General features: G+C 42.6%; 1 protein-coding gene and 1 long non-coding RNA gene across 3 annotated transcripts in view; one reads left to right on the forward strand and one right to left on the reverse strand.

Annotated features, from left to right (window-relative positions):
* Positions 1-20,835, forward strand: part of JADE1 (jade family PHD finger 1) — a 297,514-nt gene that overhangs the window by 101,054 nt on the left and 175,625 nt on the right. The gene's annotated exons all lie outside the window — the stretch shown is intronic.
* On the reverse strand, positions 11,250-20,693 carry LOC120616258 (uncharacterized). The gene is made up of 3 exons (XR_005656556.1): positions 20,246-20,693; positions 16,040-16,161; positions 11,250-11,579 (listed from the first exon to the last, which is right to left on the reverse strand). It is a non-coding gene; the product is annotated as an uncharacterized LOC120616258 (long non-coding RNA).

Genomic DNA, 20,835 nt, shown 5'->3' on the forward strand with positions numbered 1-20,835 from the left:
GAATTTCTTGAAACTTTTTAAATTACCCCATAGTTTCTGAACTCTGTGACTTTAAGCATGCCGTTTCCTCAATCTGTACTGTCCACACTTACATCTCCTCTCTACATGTTTAAATTCTATTCATCAGGGCAAGTTTAAATGCCATCTCCTTCTAAGATTAACTGTCAATTCCCTACCCCCTGCTGCCAGCCCACAAAATTTAATAATCTCACTTCTTTAAATCTCCAGATTATCTGGTCTATATTTCTTTAGTAGCACTTCCTACTTTTTAACTTGCATGGTAGTATTTTGCTATATTTGTTCTCCTCAGTTAGACCATAAGCTGCATGAGGGCACATCTGGCTAGTTTGCCTTTGTGCCCTGACACCTGGCATGGTAACTTGCCTATAACTGGTGCTTAAGAAAAATTCCATGAAATGAATAAACAGTCCATTCATTATATGCAAGCCCAGGATTATGGCTAAAAGTGATTAAATTAAAAGATTTCTTATTTCAAACCCTAGATTCTTGGTTTTTCAGGGATATGCATAAAAAAATAATGGCCACAGAGATGCTTCTATTTCTAAATGGAAAGGTCAAGAGATATTAATAGTGAAAATACTGTGGCTCTCTGCCTGCGGCCATCAAAAACAACACGCCATAGCATTTTGCTGACCTTGGGCAGTTGGCTAAGGCAGAGTACTGAATGATCTAGCTTCTTAAGAAATGACTAATCTACAAAGTTTCTGAATAATTATTCCTTCTGAAAATGGAGGAAAATTTTGATTTAAAAAATTCCAGGCTGAGGGTACTTTTATAATTCTTTTACAACATTTTAAAGTCTAACAGCAAAAGAATAACCACACGAAAAATGTATAAGCTATTTAAACATACTGTTTATTGTCACTCTGTGTTAATCATGTTTACAAGAAGTGAAATCTTCATAGGAAGAGTAGGCCAAAAAAATTAGCCGAGTCTTCCTCTTGTATGAAATGATAACTGTGAAACTCAAATGTATTTGAGAAATCCAATCATATATTTTTTTTGTTAATAACTGTTAATGAACTTATACAGAAACTCATAGAAGTTCAATAGCATTGGAAAGGTAAATAAACAGCACTAATGGGCATTATTATTTTCCAATATATATTAAAACTATGATGTTTATATGGCAACGTATATATTTCGGTATACATTTTACATATATATACAAATTGGATAGTATTTGAGATTAGGAAAACTTATTAAAAAAGAGATAAATTCTACTTAATAAATTAAATAGGAAATTAAAAAGTTCCATATGTAAAAGATACAATTATGTGGTCATGCACAGTTAGATTTGTAGAAATAGACTTTTTTAAATCAGTAGAATCAGGCAAATATCACTTGGTCAGCAAGACACTTAAAAAAGTAGCCATGGTTATGAAAAAGAGAGTTAAGTTTTTCATTCTTATAACTACAATAGAGAGGAAAGAAATGGGGTTCAGCTGGTACAGTAGCAGAGATCATATAGAAATGGCTGGGCTGGGGATCAAAGAGGGCACACCGAGCCTGTGAGCTCAGGAATTCCTTGGGCATGTCTCTGTCTGTGATTCCTGCCATTGGCGCCATCATGCCCAGCATAGGAAACAGATACTTGGGACTCCACAGTTCCTGAAGGGTCCTACCTGGAAGTATCACCGGAGGGCACAGCACTCTTTTCAAGGCTTTCGTGGGTCGATTCCTGCCGGGGCTCACGGTGATAGCCTGCTGCCCAGATGGTTCTCCGTGCGCCTTATTCCTGCTAAAAATGGGCGTGTCCTCCCAGAGGAGTCAGCAACAGCCTGAACCAAGTGACTACAGTCTGGGGTCAGGCTCAAGGCCCAGTTCTGATCAGTGACTCCTGTAGATGAAAAGGATATGCTTTTTGCTGGCATGATTTCAAGAACTAGTGTTTTATAGCTTCCTCTTAAAGTGGTCAAAACTTTTTTTAAAGAAAATGCTCCATTCCTGATAGCTATGTGCTATGCTCTTTTCCCCACCACCGCTTTTTTCCCCCCAGGAATTCAGAGAGACCACAGTATTGGAAATGATTTCAGTGCAGCCTTGAAATGCTTTTTTCTCTCTTCTCTGATGGTGACTTTCTAGGTTCTCTGCAGCATTTAGCATACGACCAAACCCGTTTACTATATTAAATATGCTCTATGTGAGATGTGAGCAAAGGAAAACCTGCTGGGGACAGGATAAGTGCAAAATTAGATATGAAAATCCTTCCACCCTAGCAAATAAACAAAACCAAAAAGTAATATCTTCAGTTTGACTTTTTATCACTCTTTTAAAATTCAAAAATGTTCTTTATGTGTCAACTAGGAACAGTGCAAAGTTCAAAATTGGATTAAAGAGCAAGGACTCTCAGAAGTAAATCCAAATAAAGATGATAAGCCATTGATTGAAAAGAACTAAAGAGTTGTTAGGCAGCAGAAGCCAAACAATTTTGGTGAATTTCCAGGGATCCTAACTTTTTGATTGTGTTTGTCTTATCAATAATAGACCCTTTATAGCAGAAAAAATCCAGGTCAGAAAGCACAACCCACAACTCAGACCTTCAGTGTAATACATTGTCATCATTCCCAGAGGAGTGAGATTGGCTGAGCCTCCTCTCTTGATCAATTTAAAGCTGGTAGCCATGTTATCAAAGAGAGTACATTCTAAGAATGCTTCATAGAGTGGTTCTCCTATTATGTCTTTAAGGTGTTTTTATTATGTGTGTACTTTAGTTGGAGACTGAAATGGTCACTGATGTCTAAATCTACACATTCTACGGAATCTGGTCCCCTAGAGAGCAGGATGAATTAAATATTAAACGATGGTAATAATGTTAAATCTCAGAGTATCTAAAGTGCAATGTTTAGTTCTTACTGTTCTCTAGGGTTCTCGACTTCAAATACGTGCCCAATAATAGTCGCATGGGCAACCCCATTCTTATCCATTCCTTTAGTGCTTGTAATGCCTTCCAAGCGGGTAGCTTTTGGAGAAACACTTCTTTTGAACTAATTTCATTTAATCCGCATAACAGCCCTGTGTATTATATATTATTATCATTATGTTTTCACAAATGATATCTAAGAGATTAGGTGATTTGCCTGTCTTAAGCTAAATACTGTCAGAGCTGAGACTTCAATGTATGTCTCCAAGTTCGGCACTTGAAACAGCCTTCGTTGCCTCCCTTATAATTACTTTCAAGATACAATCTCAAAAGAACACTTTAAGAAAAGTTTATACGTGTATCCATCATCACAACTAAGAGGGACTTTAGTACCCAAGACAAGTCAACAGTTTGATGTAGAATGCTCTAAAATTTAAAATGACATCATGATCAGCCTTACCAAAAACAAAACTAAGAAGACAGGGGAATGGGGGTATAATTAGAGAAAAACTAAGTAGTAGATTTATACTGCTCAGTTCTATTTATTTATTTATTTATTTTTGAAAAAGTTAAATGTTTAAAATTATTTGAAGTCACGTGAAGCCAGATACCGTGGTTTCTATGTGATGTTTAAGAGGTCTCAAGATTTTCACCAGCAGGGGGCAGTAGGAACTCCCCATTGGTTTTTTAGGCATTGTCGTCCTCCGGCCGCACACTAGGCTCCCCTCACTCCTTCCTTGGCCACCAGTTGAGAAGTCAAAAGATAATGGAATGGAGGTGCTGACTTAGTTTAATTCTCAAAAGTGCTCCCGATGGTCTGGAGCACGAGCCCTCTCGAGCAGCATGCACCACAGTATCAAATTTCTCTGCAAATTTTAGATAAATGACGACCTGAGTACAAGAAGTTCAAGTGTGTGTAATTAACTTATATGATTCAAGATCAGAATAAGCTGCTTATATACTTTTTGTGATTGGAAGTTCATTTTGTACTTATCTCTAAACAAGGAATGTCCGGGTCTGCCAGGGACATTGATGGAAATAACCCGCTCATTTTCTGGAGAAAATCCTTTCCCTCCATCCACAAAAACATGCTGCATAGTGAAAGTCACAGATTCCTGTTCATCTGGGCAATTGAGTTATGAGTTAGTTACGTGGAGGCCAGCACAGTGGCCGAGTGCCTGGAGAGTACTGTCGTTATGAACAGTGGGAAGGCACAGGAACATAAAAAGCGGAGGTCCAGAAGAGAGCCCACATGCTGATGAAGTCCCCGCAGCAGCCTTGGGAACGGCCACCAGGGAATCTTGACCCTTCTTCCTCGTCTTCAGCCCTTAACCCTTCATTTTCCTTAACTCCCCAAATAGAATCAGGTCGGTCTTAAAGCCAAATCTGTCAGAAAGCGCTGATGTGCTTTATGCTCCTAAGGGAATTCCAGGCAGGAGCAGGCTAATGTGCCAGGGTCCTTGTTCCCAGGCCAAGAGTCATCCTGAAGCCCAAGCGTAATTCACAGAGTGGTCACAGCTCCTGTTACAGGAGCTTTTTAAGTTGGAATGCAGAGATGCCTGAAGGGCCCCTCTCCCCATTCCTTGGGAGCAGCCCTCCTCAGTCCCAGACCACACTTGTCACTCTTACCTTTTAGGAGACTTATCTAAAAGCATGAGAAAAATAAGAAGTAGCGTTTCCTTACCAGAAAGGTTACAGGCCCTCTCCAGTGAATCATGATGAGGACAATGTGTGGCCCTGGGCTTCTGGGCTCTATAAAAGGCCAGCATTATTACAGGGTAGAGATTTAAAAGTACATCTTAAAGAACAGCAAATGCATTCCATCTGCGGGGGCGGGGGGGTGGGAGGGAGGGAAGGGGTACTTTTAATGTTCGGGTGGGCATTGGTACTGCACATGAGATAATCTAAAAAAACTTTCAATATGCCACATTTGACATCTACTGTTATTCTCTCTTGGAACTGGATTCTGCATGTTACAGTTCCCCCTGCAAAGGCTATGTCCCCAAGCCACCCCCCGTGTGACACTAACACTCTGGCTATGTCAGAGTCACAGGAAGAATCCCCTAGAATCCAAACTGTTACAGGAAAAGACCTTGGAAATCAGCTAGCTACTGCAGGGGAAGCAACTGAAGACATTAACTTGTCTTCTTCCAACATAGAAAAGGGCATTTGCTTTGTCTTCAATTGACCAAAAAAATGCCTTTATACGCTCCGGCGGAAGCACTTTGCAAATGGCCTGTGTGCCGGTGGTGGTTATCGGTCCGAACCTGGCTTCACAGTTTGGAGACGCCTCCTGCAGCCGTGCTGACAGCGAAGAGGAGGAAGGGAGAAGAGTACCACCTGCTCTTACCAGGAAACGTCAGATCACTTCCCCTCGTCTCTGCACCCCTCTGAGAGATTTGGATCCAATATGTCGTGATGAGAGGAAACTCTCGACATTAAACAAAACAAAACAAACTTCACTTCCCTCCCAAGAAACAGAATTTTTTTTTTTCTGGATGACAGGGCTGTGGATGGCCATGCTTGGCATGGGACATGTGTGCGTGGTTCTTTCATAGCTGTTGAACATCAGTAGGCTACACATCCGGAGTACAGAGGTAGCCCTTAAAATATCCGCCAAAGGAGTTTCGAGAGAGCAGAATGTCCTTAAGGAACTATGTAAACGTTATTGGATCTTTCAAATAGTGCTGTGACCTCTGACAAAGCAACAGTCTCCGTGGGCTGTATTTTCACATAACTGTGTTCATGGAAGTGTGGGCTTCTTCTTGGCCGTTTATCTGTTGATAGTATTGTTCTACAGATGTTATCTATTTTTCTCCAGTCCTCTGGATACTCAGTAGAGATGCTTTGAGAATATCTGTAACTTCATGTCCTGCCTGGCATCAGCTAGGAGTACAGGAGTACAGTGGTAGGGGGTTAACCGAGATCTCGAAGAAAGGTGCTGTGGACACAGAGGTACAAGTTGATGGAGTGACACTTCCCTTGATAATGGGGAAGAAGTAAGCTGAAATCTCAAAGTACTTTCTGACATTTGCCACCCGTGCAAATTGATGGGTTAGTTATTAAGTTTAATTGGAAATCAAACCAAAGACCCTGGTGTCATAATTTATTCTCCTGCAAAATGACGTGACCCAGAAGTCCCAGCTATAACCACAGAGGAAGGGAGATTGGTAAATGACTCTTTGAATCAAAACTTCAAAGACATAGGAGGGGCAGAGGGAAGAAAATGTGTCATTAATAAACAGGATGAGGCAAGTGGGCAAACATTCACCTATGATGTCACCTGCTTCTCTGTGATGAAATGTGACAGAGACAATTTCAGAACACTATGTGTCACAGGATCCTATTTTTCATGACTTCAGCACTATGAGACACTAAATTAAAGTCACATTATTTTTAATAGTTAAACAAAAGCCCAGTTCTATCTATTGTAAGTCACAGGTGAGGGAAGTACATGGTATGGATGTGCCATACTTTCCTCAACTGCTGCCCTGTAAGTGGGTACCACAGCAAGCATCCTTGTTCATGGAACATTACGTATTAAACTTTTTATTTCTTTTTTTGTTATAATTATTTCAGATATACTGGGGGGAAAAAAAACCAAACAAGCAGGTGATAATTCAAAAATGTTGAAGTACTCAACATTATTTTTTAAACAATTATTAATGTTTTACCATATTTATCTCAGATTTTTGAAATAAGGATTATAAAGACCTCTTTAGCCTTTTTTCATTCCATTTCTTCCCCCCTACTACCACTATCTTGAATCAGCTATATATTTGTTCTCATCCACATTTTATTATGTAAATGTATAGTTTTGTGAAATTTTCCAATTTACATAATTAGGCTCATTCTCTAAGTATCCTTCTACAATTAGGTTTTTTATCCAACATTGTATCTTTTAAGACTTAATCTACATTCACACATGTAGAGCCAACTGTTTAATTTTGACAGATTTAATCTATAGCAGTTTATTTATCTTATAGTTACTTAGAAAATACAATGTTATTCATATTGTTTCCAGTTATTCCCTATTCTATACCATGTTTCATTAATCCTCCTTATACCTGTTTGTTTGAAGTTCTAGTTGGTGTATTTAACCAGCCGTGAAGTTCATGGGTCAAATACTGTGCTTATCATCAACTTTACGAGGTATTGTCAAATTTGTACCAATTCGTACTTCTGTGATGGGTGTATAAGAATTCCCATTTTCTCATATTTTAACCAGTGCTTTTAAAATTTTTTCAACCTCGTGCTATGAAATGGTATCTCACAGTTTTTGTTTTCCAGGTTTCTAATGAGTTAAGCATATTTTCAAGTATTTTTTTGCCGTTTGGTTTTCCTCACTCATTAATTCATATTCTTTGTCCTGCCAGCTCTTAGGCTTTAGGAGCATGCAGCACCCCCATACTGTCTTCTGGAGGCCAACTCTTCCTCCTCCCTCTTCCAAAGGTTAGGTCCCTCTATCTTCTTACTCTCCAAATACACAGCTTTGGTCCCAGCTTAAATTCTCATCTAGGGGCTTGAAAAACAACAGAGCATGTTAATAGCGGGGTACTGTTGGATAAGGGTGCACCTGGGTGATGGTGAAGGTAGTCTAGACTTTCCGAACAGAGGGCTCGGCTAATCGTTCTCTGGGTAAGAAATCTTCCTTTTTAGATATTTGGTAGCTCATCTCCCCTCCTCCAAGAATAAACAGCATGCTTTTTGTAAAATAGCAAGGCTTAATAATGTAATTGAGTTTTCCTCTCTTGCTGCATTAAATTGTTGACAACTTAGAACATATCATATTATATATGTGTATTTATACACACATTTGTACAATTGTAATATATATTTATAACATATGTAACTATATATTATCTATTACAATAGATATTTATCGTGGCTATCTAGAGGTTGGAAATTATGAAAACTTTAAATTTTCATTTCTTTCTTTTGAATTATTATTTTTATCTGTGCAGTTAGAAAAATATAGAAAAATGTCACAAAATGTTAGAAAGTATGTTGCCTGCAAATGAAAACCTTCTAAACAAAACTTGCAAAAGCTTTCTAGATATTTATTCTCAGAAACACCTTTTCAGCTATTTGGGAGAAGGGAGCTGTGATGACTGGACAGTGGAAATAGAGAGGTACCTTATATATTCTCAAAAAGCCATTAGATATTATGAAAAGATCCAGCAATCAGGCCATTTGGATTTTTATCCTGGCTTTGCCACAAAATAGCTATGTAATTTTGAGAGGTCTTAAATTCTCTTGATTCTTTCCTAAAACTAGACAATCTTCAAAGTCTTTTTCAGCTCTAGAATTTTATGATAAATATGATTTAGAGATTCTTAGTTGGTGGCTCTGACTCTAGTTACAAGTATCATAGTGTCATTAGCCGTAAAACATCCAAATAAACTACTTTCTTCCTTGGAAGGGGAAACGTATCCGCCTGCCATTGCCTCAGCCCTTCCTGATTTGCAGTGACCACTGAACCAAATGCTTACAGCAGCGTTTGCCGGGAAAGTGCCCCACTGGAGAGCTGGGACTTTGCTCCCAGTATCATCTGGTTGAGCAGACTGCCACCATCCCCCACCGCTGGGCTGACTCCTTCTGGGCAGCCCGCCAGCATGTGAGCATAGGGACAGGTTTGGTGGACACTGAGATCTCCACAAACATGCTCGCCTCTGCTCACTTTCTCTCCTTAGGTCCTCAAGGCCCCAGCAACTGCGACTCATGTCCTGGTCGCTGGGAAAAGCTGCCTCTGCTCCATGGGGATGGCTCTGAGACACTGCTCTCCAAAGCTAATTGCATTTCTGTAATAGACTTGTTCTCAGTTTCTGCCTTTTCATAGTCTCACTGAGCTCTGCCCTGGGCAGCACAAATGGTTTTAGTCTATGACCCTACCTAATTGACTAGTTCTTCTTAACATGGAAGAGGAAAGATTATTTCCATCTTCCCAACACCAAGCCCAACCCACCTTGCCGTTTACCTTCATAGCTGGGGCTTCTTTAAAATGGCATTTTGGAGAACTAGACTGAGGATAACAAAATGTAATGCTGTTCTTCTGAAGGAGAATCAATAGTCGTTTATCCTTAAAGATGAACTGCAGTTATGCTGGTGGTTTAGACTAGAAACCATGAGACTGCAGGGTTGGGTAGGGTCTCAAGGTCATGTTATCTGACAAAATGTCCACATACTCTATTGGCTCACATTAAGTTATGGATATATAAACTGCCTAGGTCCTGCTGATCAATCCAGCTTATAAGTATAGATGTTTAATTTATTAATCAACAGTCAGCAAGTATTTACTGACCTATTTAATGCTCTATTTAGTAGTGGATGACAGCATAGAATGTAATATGATTCTGAGTAGCTTTTAGAGTCAGAAATGCCTAGAATCCAAATGATAAAGGAGTCAATCTTATTTAAACCCAGAAATGTGTTAAGCATTAAGTTAAGAAACTAAACTCCTCATTTCTCCCATGCTTTTGGTAGGTTTTAATGGGTATGCTGGAGGACGCACACAGTGTATGTTGCCCATTCAAGTAAACTGTCATGTTCTTTAAGCCACTGTTACGAGAGTCAGGGGGACAGGGAACAAAGAGCATGGGGAGATGGGGTCCTACGTGCGCTGAAGTTATGAAAATGCGGTACGTATGTCCCTCAGTACAGAGAGAGAACCGTCCTAATTGTGCTGGCGATTCTCTCTGCCGTTTCTTGTACTGAGAGTATGTCTGAGAGAGTGTGGCCTGGAGATGTGTAGCCGACTTACGATATATAAGCTGTTCACGTCAGTAGAAATGTATCTTTGTTTTTCTATAACTGAACTTAGTTCTCAAGCCTCTGTTTCTGGTAGGTAATACAAATATTTGTTATTTCGAAAACTCAGTCACTTCTAGTTTAATACTTAGCCTCTTTTGGGTCCATATTTGGGCGACTGCAGGATTCTTCCTCAGAGCGGAAGGGCAGAAGGATGGTGAGAGAAGAATCCTGAAGTTGCCCAAATATGGACCCAAAGAGACTGAGTACTAAAACCAAGTGCGAGGGAAGGAGGACAGTAAAGCTGCTCCCAGCCCAGCCCCACGGACACGCGGGACAGTGGGCTCCTTCGACCGTGCTTGGGGGCCACGTTGCCATTAGAAGTTGGAAGCGAATGCGGCTCATCAGTTACTATTTCACAATCATCGGCACATGGATCAGCGGCTCTCTCGATCCCACTTTATCGGATGCGGAATGCAGTTCTAGTGTTTTAAAGGTATGTTTTTATAAATAGTATTGTCCCCAAACGCAGGCCACACATTTTATTTCGTGCGTAACCAAAGCCAGAGGAAACATTGGCTGAGGTAGATTTATTCAAATATAGTGTATACCGGTTTCCTCCTAAGGGGAATTTCAAAGCTATTTTTTGTTTATTCATGTTTTTCACCTTATATTCTGATTTTCTAAATGTTTTAGAACATATTGAAAATGTAATGCCCCAGAATGTTTCCCTGCTCTGTGATTGCTGAAATAGGACACAGTGCCTGCAGAGGAGTAATGACAGCAGAGTCTGTGCAGGAGCTTAGAGGATCCCGTGTGAGGAGTGGAAGAGGCGTGGCCCGTGCCTTCCCCGCAGGAGGGCAGGGGCTCCCCTGGCTGGCCTTCCTCTGAACCCCCAGCATGTAGCTTTGTACTCAGCACTTATCGGGTGCTCAGTGTATTTATTGAACAAATGAATAAGTGAATTAAAACACCTCTTAACAACAGTTTTATATCAGTGAGGTGTAGAAGGTGCCGGTTACTAAAGCTGAGTAAGTCAGTGTCGGTCAAGGTAGCGGTGTTCCATTAGAGTCTGCATGGCAGAGATGCTGACTTTAGGCTGATCTGATTACTAAGCAAGCAGACAAACAAGTTTATTTATTGATTTATTCATTCATTTATTTACTTAAAAAAATAACAAATCTGACACATACCCTGGATTAGACCGCCTCCTTTGAGTTTGCAAGCCAGACAAACTCCCATGACGCCTGGCCTTTTGATTATACAGAATATTCTGTGGTGCCCTTTAGAATTTCAGTCAACTCGAGCCACAGAAATATTGACACAATTCTTAAAAAGGCCTCTGAGTACCCCCAAATAGCTCAAGGTGCAAACGGTTCTCCTTAAACTCTTCTTCACGGTTAGAGCTGCTTCTGTGCCATGCATTTTATAAAGGCTTGCTTGTTCGGTTGCTTGACCCACAGAAATCTGAGGCGTGGGCGTGGCTGCTGAGGTGAGCGCCCTGGCCACAGGGGATGTGGCCCTTGAAGGAAGAGGCAGTAAAACTAAGGCCCAGACATGGAACTGCAGCCTCCTCGTCGTGGCCATTTCCCGGCCCACCTTCCTCTGCTTTGCAGGCTCCCTTCCTCTCCTCTGTGTGGTTCTGGTGTCCCCCAACCCCAGCCACTGCAGAGGGGAGGACAGAACCACACATGAGGCTGCAGTTCCATGTCTGGGCCTTAGTTTTACTGCCTCTGGTCAAAACACAAGCAAGCAAGAGCCCGTGCAGGGAACCTTACCAGCTCGGAAGGCGCCGATGTGGGTCCGCTGCGGGCCTTTCCTCCGCCACATGGAGAGAGGCATGTTTGCTCTTTCTTTATGAGGTGCAGTGAGGGGATTTAGAAGGAGAAGGTGTTCTGCTGTCCCCAGGCTTGTGTGCAGTCCTGAGGTCCTTGTCTCTGTGCACCGGCTGAAATGAAAGCAGGACCCCTGGAGTTGTTCCCCAAATGGTTTTCAGTTGCACTTGACAGTTACACCTAATAAATAGCCTCTGGCTTCAGGTCCCTTGGTTACCTTATTGGAGAAGGTTATCAAGAAGATGTAACTGCAGGTCTGACCAGAGAAGTGGACCTAAACCATCAGAGGCTTCCCCCCGCAACCCTCCCACCACCCCCACGCCCTCCCCTGTGCTTAGAATGTGAGCTCTATTTGCCTTTCCCATGCTAGAAGCTGTTCAAGGACGCAGCCTTGAGACAGGAATGTGGTGATGAGATTATCTGGACTGGTACATGACTAAGCCCAGTTAAGGCCCCCTTGTGTACCTGACTGGCCCCGGTTAAGGCCTCTATCTAAACTTTTAAGATCCTAGGGGGCAGGTGCAAGAAACCACCAGTCTTGTGCTCGCCCAGGGCATGCCTCCTATGTAAGTTTTCTTGTCTATGGAACCTGCTGCCTATCAATCTGGAGTGGTCTGCCTTTTTCTTCAGTCTCTCCCTGCCCTCCAAGCATAGAGGTTGGTTCCAGATTATACCTGTGACTCAACAAATCCGCCCGCACCCACTCTGCTTGCTTGTGTCCACCTCTTCCCTGCAGCACCTGCTTCTCCCCTGGCCACTCTCTGCTCTCTCTACCAAGGTCACAGAATTTCCCCATGATGCTCTCAGTCCACATTCATTCATCACCTTCTCTAACTTCTTTTGCACTTTTTGCCTTTATTTCATAATTAGCTTGTTACATAGCACCTCCTTCCTCTGTCACTCCTTAACCCCTTACCCTGCTTTTTTCTATAAAACGATTAATGCTCCTGGACATATGTGTGTGCGTGCATGTATATATGTAGACATACTTTATTTATTGTCTTTTTTTGCCCACTACAATGTTAGCGACACAAGGGCAGGGACTTGTCCCAGCACCTAGAATGGTCCCTGGCAAGTGGTAGATGCCCGATAAGTATTTGTGAAATGAATCGGTGCCGTGCCACTCTCTGGTTACCAGTAGAACACACTTCACAGTCCATTAAAGTGTCTCGTTTGGTGTTGCCTCTTTGGAGACTCCGTAACAGTCAGTTTGTGCTGCTTTGATCGCATATAACTCACTTGGCTTTGTGTCTTGTCTTAACTTTATCCCTCTGCTAATTGTGAACTTGAAAAACAACAGTCGTACTTTCTCATCTTTGCATCCTAACAGCTCCTAACACATACAGTTCCCTCTCACATTAGTTCCTATAAAGAGTTTGTTAAATTTCCTGGGTGTATGGAATCTGTCCAGCTAGTCTTCATATATGCTATGGACAGAGCTTTGTCTTGTAATTCTTCTGAGTTCCTAAAAGCACTATGCACACAGAGTTGTTCAGAAAAGCATCATAACTTGCTGGGATGATCTAGGTGCACACACTGAGACATGGCACACCATGGAAGACCCAGTGCATTGCAATGACTCCAGGTACACGGGAGGTCAACAGAGAGAGTTAACTGGTCTCCCTTCCTCTGTGGGACGAGACCTGGGATGTCCTAAACCACCAGAGTGCACAGCCATTCCACATTCATTTTTCTCACATCACCAATAGCGTAATACTAACAACCACCAAATGCTCTTGAGTACTTACTGTAATGCCAGAAACTTCTTCAGTACTTTGCATACACTGTCCTGTTCATCCTTACTTGAGGCATGGACATGAAACTCACACACAGAGAGATTAAGCAACTTGCCCAAGGTCACATAGTGAGTAATTGGTGAGGCTCGGGAACCCAGGCTGACGGCTCCAGAGCCTGCACTCTGAATCCCTGCTCTGCTGCCTTTGTGCTATCTGCTTAGTGCATCCAGTGACAAAGGCTCTAGCAGCCAGGTTAGCTTCCTGTTTAATGTCTAATCCATAAAGGTAATAAGGTCATATCATATAATGTGATTCAAAGTTAAAAAAACAAACAAACAAAAAAAACCCCAGCCTGTGCCTGAAAGCCTCTGTAACTGCGGTGTGTAGGGATACAGGCCACAGTGCTACCTGAATCCTCCATTCTCACGGTCCAGACTTCCACAAGACCAGGCCTATCAGCGTTTGAAATCTGCTTCTCAGTTCTGCATTTGTGATTCTGTAACGACTTCCACATGCATTAGCATCCCATAAATGGGCTAGTGTATGGGAACAGTTGCCTTATGAAGTGAGAGGTCTTTCTTTTCTTTTCCATTAGAAAAGAAAAGTCTACAGAATGAAAATGCTCAATCTAATGAGTGTAACCTGGGAAGTAATTTCATGGGCTGTAGTACTTTGGTGGCAATAATTCTTGGATGTCAAAAGGATAAGGACACAGTTTTCTGCTTCTAATTTTATTCTTAGAAAATGACGGTACTGAACTATCCGTAGAGTGCCCCTGCAGATTAATTCCAGTTCTTCTTTTGTGGAGGAGATTTAAGGGAAGTTTTAATCTGCTTTATATTTAATTCTTATCTCCACACTATGAATTAAAAATAGAAAGCTGGACTCTCGTCTTAACCTCTGCAGACTCTCGGAGAGCTGAAGTTATTCCAGGGGACGGACAAGCTGAGAGCTGCTCCAGGTCTCTCTCTGGTTTAGCAGCCCTTACTGACTTTGCCAACAGCTGCTTCTTTCTAATTTTCTGCCCAAGATCCACATATTCACTTGTCTAAAATGAGCCTCTGAAAGCTCCAGGGGAGAATCTGTTCCTCGCCTCTTCCAGGTTCTGGTGGTTGCCAATATTCCTTGTCTTGTGGCTGTATCATTCCCATCTCTGGCTCCGTCTTCACATGGCCTTCTCCTCTTCTGTGTATTTCTCTTCTGTCTGTATCACATTTCCTTCTGCCTCTTTCTTGTGGGAGACATTTAGGACACTTGTGATTGCTTTTGGGGCCCCCCGACATAATCCAGGATAATCTTTCCATCTCATAATCATAAATTTAATCACATCTGCAAAGACTCTTTTCCCATACAAGGTAACAGTTATAAATTTCAGGGATTGTCACCTGGTAACTCTGAGGGCCATTGTTCAGCTTATTACCATGTCTGAATAGGAAGAAAGTCTTAACAGGAAGTGAGTCTTTTCCAGAATCCCCCTGTCTTAGTCTGTTTTGGCTATTATAACAGAATACCATAGACTGGATGGCTTAAACCACAAACATTTGTTTCTCACAGTGCTGGAGACTGGGAAGTCCAAGATTAAGGCACCACGGACCTGGTATCTGGTTCCAACTTTATGACCCAGTTACCTTCCAAGGCTTCACTTCCTAATACTATCACGGTGCGGGAGGCCGGGGGGTGGGGAAGGATTTCAACATAGAATTTGGGGGAAAACATGCAGTCCATAACACCCCACCCCACCTTGGCTGCTGGGTCACCAACTCATGTATACTGCCTCTATGCTGGAGCTCTATCGGCAATAGAGATATATATATATATATATATATATATATATATATATATATTGTCGACAGATTACATATATGTAATAATATTGTATATACTCGCAGTATATATATATATATAGTTATTGACAGTATATATGGCATGTACATATAAAAGACATATGTATATCATTGATATATATGCAATATTTATGTATATATGTATTAGACATATATGTATACATATTATAATATTGCAGTGGTTATTATACATGTATATTATGTACATATATGTATATTGATATTACATATTACCTTATGTATATATATATATATACACCAAGATATACATGTGTACATATATATGCTGCATACATATGTGAAGATATGTTGCATACATTATTACATACGTGTGTGTATATATATATATATATATATATACGTATATATATATGTATATGTATAGGGTCGAGGGAAGACAGTTGGTTAGAAACCATCGATATCTGCCTGAGGATCTCTCTGCTCCTTCAAGGCTCGTGTCATTAGAACACTCTCTGCCCTTCCATGATGCTCTTCTCGTTTGGTTTTCTGCTCACTCCTCCTTAGCTATTGAAGACGTTGACATTTGTCTCAGAGTCTTTCCATATGTCCCATCGAACCACTGACCAATCAATTCTTTGGCCTCCTCATCTTCCAGTGACCATCCCCACAGCTTCACCCTGGACCTAGATATCCCCCGAAACGGCTCTTTCTCTGAAATAAGTACAGAGAACTGCCCCTGTGACCACACCCCCCAGCCCTCCCAGCTCACTCATTCCACTCATCCTCCCTCCTTTCTGCCTGTCCAGCAGCCATTCTGGAGTTTCTTCCTGTCCAGAATGTATTGCCCATATTCTAAATTTTCTCGACCCTCGGTCCTTCCATGTAAGTTATCTAGCAACACCACCATCCTGGATGAGCCCTGCTATCTCCTGTTCAAACTTCATTGTCTAATTCTCACCCCTTCACTCCCAACAGATAACTTTACTTCATACCTCACAATTAAAGCAGAAGACATCTGATAGAACTCCTTACCTTCCCACCACGATATTTGCTTGTCCGCGTATTGAGATGGTTAATCTCCAGGGCTCGTCTGCAGTGGGGTGGAACTCCTTCTGCTAGATGCCAGTCCATCTGCCTGTTCTGTGGAAATGGGCCTGAGCCCTGGTCAATGAGATGTAAGCGGAATTGCAGTATGGAAGCATTTAGAAAGCGGCTTTGATGACGGCTGCGTGCCCTTTCCCCGCTTCTGGCCCCTTCCTCCATCCAGATACCTGGGATACGATGTCGTCACTGGCGCTCTCACAGCTGTATGAGGAGAATGACACCCCGGAGAGGCAGAGGAGTGAGACGGGACTGTGTTTACCTTCTTTAAGCCGTTCCTGTTTCTAACCCAAACAGTTACAACTCTTCTCTCAGATTCTAAAACCCACACTCTTACGATGTTCTTAAAATTTCGCCATGCTAAAATTACTTCATTTTTCTGCTAAAAGAACTTCTGTCTCCTTCCCAAGCAGGGTGCATATTGCAAAATCCGTTTCCATTAACTCCAGAAGAGTCCATGTCCCATCACCCTTTCCCAGCTCCTGGCTTCCCTTTCTCTGATGAGGTGATAGAGGTTAGAGGATAGGGTTGGATGTGAAAGAAGAAAAGGTAGCCCCATTACTCATGTACAATTCTAGTCAGTTTTTGGTAATATCACCCTCTCTTTCCTTATTTCTCTCCCTGTCTTTCTACTCTTGTGCTTTTGTTTCTATGCTCTTTTCCCTTATTTAGAAATTGACCTAGAGCAGGAATGATACTCAAACTATACGTCAATATCATCAAGCTTTAATTCCTATCTCCTCTATATTCTTTCTGCTTTCTGATTTAGATGAAACATTAAAAATAAAAAGTGGACTTATCGTTTAATAGTCTTCCATTGGGGCACAAGAAACTATCACTTGATCATTTGATCCAGAATCTGAATTGAACAGAGAAAATGTTCTTGCGAAAGGTGGCCAAAAAGATGTACGGGTAGGTGATTTACCTGTCCTGATTCCCCGCCCCTACCTTCCTCTTTGCAGCCCAAGTGGCAGTTCTGAGAGGCAAACGTGATTGTTTACGCTCCTGCTTAAAACCCCTCAGTGGCTCCATTCCAAGGTCATCTTCACTTCTGGTCCACTTCACATCCTGTGTCCCCATTTACCATGACTTACTCAGGTAACCAGGCTGTCTCACATCTCTGGGCTTTCTTTCTGTTGGTCTTTTCTGGTATCACCCCCCACCCCCAACCTCGTCCTTCTAGGAAATAGCCGCTCACCCTCAATGCTCAGCTCGAGAATCTTCTTGTGACCATCCACACTCCTCCCTCGTTTTTCATCCCCACACCACCCTGACCTAGATATCCCCCTCAAACGCACTTCTGTGACCACACCCCATCCTCCCAGCTGGTCTTCCTTTACCTTCCTTCTCCCAACTGATCTTTTCCTTCATTCCCCCCCCTCTAAAAAACCATATTTTATTACAAAATTATTTGACATGATTGTACCTTTTTATTTGATTATAAGCTCACTGAAAGCAGGCACTGTGCTTATTCATTCTTTCATTGCCCAAGTAATTCACGAACACTTTCTTTTTGTAAAAGAGTCCATTAATACAGAAATATAGCATGAAAATCTCTATTCGCTTCTAACCCCTAAGTCTTCTTCTCTCCCCTTATTCATATTTGAACTCTCAGTGCCTAGTTCAGCGACTGACACACGCAAGCCCCACAACTGTGCGTTCGAGTGAATGAATGAACGAATGAATGAATATCCTTCCAAGGTTGTTCTTCTCAACCAGTGATACATCTGATCATAAATCTGAGTTTAAATATCCATTAACAGCACGCAGCTTCTCCACTCTGTGCATGTGCTCTCTTGTGGTTTATTTTTGCTAACTCACTGTCTGGGTCTTCATTCTCCTCCAGGTACTGTTTACTTGGACTATTCAAAGCTCTGCTCCTCTGCTGGAGCAGGTGACTTTGGGAGGAAGTTTTCCCACTGCCTGTGTAGCGTAAATTGGTTTCTAAACAATCTTGCCCACAGTCTCCATTAATATTGTACTGTGGAGCAAGGCAGGGTAAAATATTCAAAGTAGCAGGAGTTACTTTTTAGGATGATTGAATACGATTAAGGCACCATGGACAAAGGATAATTTATTCCAAAGGAAGTCAACACCTTTGCTTTGCACTAGCTCTTGCAGTTAAAAAATAGGGTTGGTAATTGGACTTGCTTTATGAAAATCTCATTAGCATTAGCATATAACTAAAATGCACAGCTCCACAGTTAATTGCAATCCCGCACTGCGGTTAACAACTACAGTGATGACATTTGCATATTGCACATAAAATTAAAAATGCATGTCAGATAGGTGCTCTTTCAGAAAAAAAATCCTTGAATAACATTGCATTCACTACAATAATCGGAAAGATTTTGAATTTGAATGGAAATTATATGTATAGTGTGAGCTTTAGAAAGAGAGGAGCCTGATCAAAGCAGAGGGGAAGCTAAATCTGAAACATTGCATAGGCAGAACTCCAGCAGCTGGATCTTCTTCAAGGGCAGGGACCTGTCATACTGAGCTGCGTGTGCTTTGTGCAAATACAGCCCTTTCATCTGAATGTCTCCTTTCACTTTCTAGGCATCGGCCTCATCTTGGTACTTTTCTTCTAGACTGTAAGCTCCTTGAGATCATGGACTTGATCTTTTAAAATCTTTGTATCTCACCATGCTTAGCATGTAGCAAGCATTCAATTATTTGTAGGTGTGAACCAACTCACATTGAATCTGGTAGACACGAGAGGCTGTGGAGTGAAGTGGAGTGAAGTGGATGTTCACGTTTATGTCCTTGAGCCAGTTACTTACTTTAACCTCCCTGAGCCTCCATTTTCTCCTCTATAAAGTGTTTTCTGCCTTATAAGGTTTTTGAGAAGATTCAGAAAGATAATGCCTATCTGGTACTCAACACGGCATAGAGCCTGGCATACAGCAAGTGCTAGTACTGTTGCTTCAGTTGTTTGGGAATAAAGATCGTGGGAAAGGGCACGTCGAAGCTGAGGTGTAAGCCACTTTATCTGTCGGTCCTGGTGTCAGTCAGCTACAAGACAGAACAATGCTGCCATGAGTCAGATTTGCCACAGGGCTGACAGCTTCTGTTCTGTTTCACCAAGAAAGAAAACGAGGCTTGAAAAGAGAATGGAGGGCATAAGACGACAATACCACTCTCTAGGTGGATGATACAAGGATCCATTATCAGGCTTTGTACAGGAGACACCTCTGTGACCCTAAATTGTCTGCTTGTTGGAAGACAACTGCACCAGGACCCAGAGTCAGAAGGAAGGGCAGAAGCGATGCGGCAGGGCTTTCTGTGGTGAATTGGGACCTCTCTCCCGCCCTCCCCTCCTTCCTCCCTCCCTCCCTCCCTTACTCATCATTCCGTTAATATTATTGAGCTCATGGCTGTGTCAGGCACTGTGCTAGGCACTCACAGACACAGATGAGCACGAATATGGACCTGACTGGTCCATGCATTGTAAGTTCTGGACTAGAAATAAAGTGAAGGGTCAGAACTAGAGTACAGATACGGTGTCAAGAGCCTGGAGAAGAGCTGCCGCTCTGGCCATAGGTGAGCTCCCCACGGCTGCTCACCGGGGAGCACTCCCACTTGGGGTGGAAAGGGGATTGGTGCCGATGAAGTAAATGCAAGTGTGGGAGGAGAAGGGCAGAGAGGCCTGGGAGGCTGCAGGGGAGAAAAGTTTCAACAGATCGGGTGGTGGTTTCCAGAGTCAGCTCTGTCAGATCAGCCAAGGTCACTGGGTTCCGTGATAAGGTCTCTGCTAGTTCTTCCCCAGAGGGACGTTACTGTAAAGTGGTGTGGGCAAGAACTTGATATCAAGGCCAGGTAAACATGAGAGGGTGGGAAGGGAGTGTAGGAAAATGTAGACTACGCTCCAACAGTGAAAGAAAAGAGCTCAGCCAGTGGCTCGAGGGCAGAGCAGAGTTGGAAGGGAGTATGTACAGTATTGGAGAAACCTAAGGTGGGAGCCAGTGAGAGAGAAGAGAGGGTATGAGACAGCGGGAGGCGCCATATCCTTGGAACCAGCCCAAGTCCCAGGCTGTGCAGGGATCCTGTGAGCAGTTCTGTTCTGTGGGACTGAGGCCAGGGCCTTCTTTTTTGGGCGAGGTGTCCCTTTCCTCGGCCAACAGCCCTGGTTCTTACCTGTATCCCAGTACCTATGGAGTCGTAATTTTCAGTTTATGTGTCTGTCTCCTTTGATGACGAGCTCCTCCGTTGCAGGAACCGCGTCTCATTTCTCTGGGCATCCACAGTGCCCAGTTCAGGGCCCAGCGTGGTCAGTAAGGTTTGTTGATCTCAACCACACAGCCCCTCACGGTCAGTCTGCTCCACCAGCTGGAGCCCCAGTAATCACACAGCCCTCTGTAAATCCTCCCACCTCTGCCCGCATCTCACATGCATCGGATACTACAGTGAGAGAAGACTGGGTAGAGCTCCCCCCATACTTGGGGAGCAGGCTGGAACACGTGGGAGCACTATCTCACTTGATGCTAAATGAATTGAGTGAGGCACTAACTAAAATGTAGCCAAGAAGCCACAGTCCTGTTCTCCCATAGCTTTGCTTAGAGAATCTCCTCCCCCTCCCCCCGCCCCCCGCGTCTGTCTGCTTCTCTCTCTAGTACTCTTCATTCTGGCTAGTAGGTTTTTTTCAACTCTCCACTTCCTGCGTCCTATTTCTACTTTTGGAAGCCTGTTTTTAGACCCAAGCCTTTCATTTGCTTTTACTCAAAGGC

This window comes from Pteropus medius, unplaced genomic scaffold (genome assembly GCF_902729225.1).
Source record: "Pteropus medius unplaced genomic scaffold, Ma_sr-lr_union100, whole genome shotgun sequence".
Taxonomy (NCBI): Eukaryota; Metazoa; Chordata; class Mammalia; order Chiroptera; family Pteropodidae; genus Pteropus; species Pteropus medius.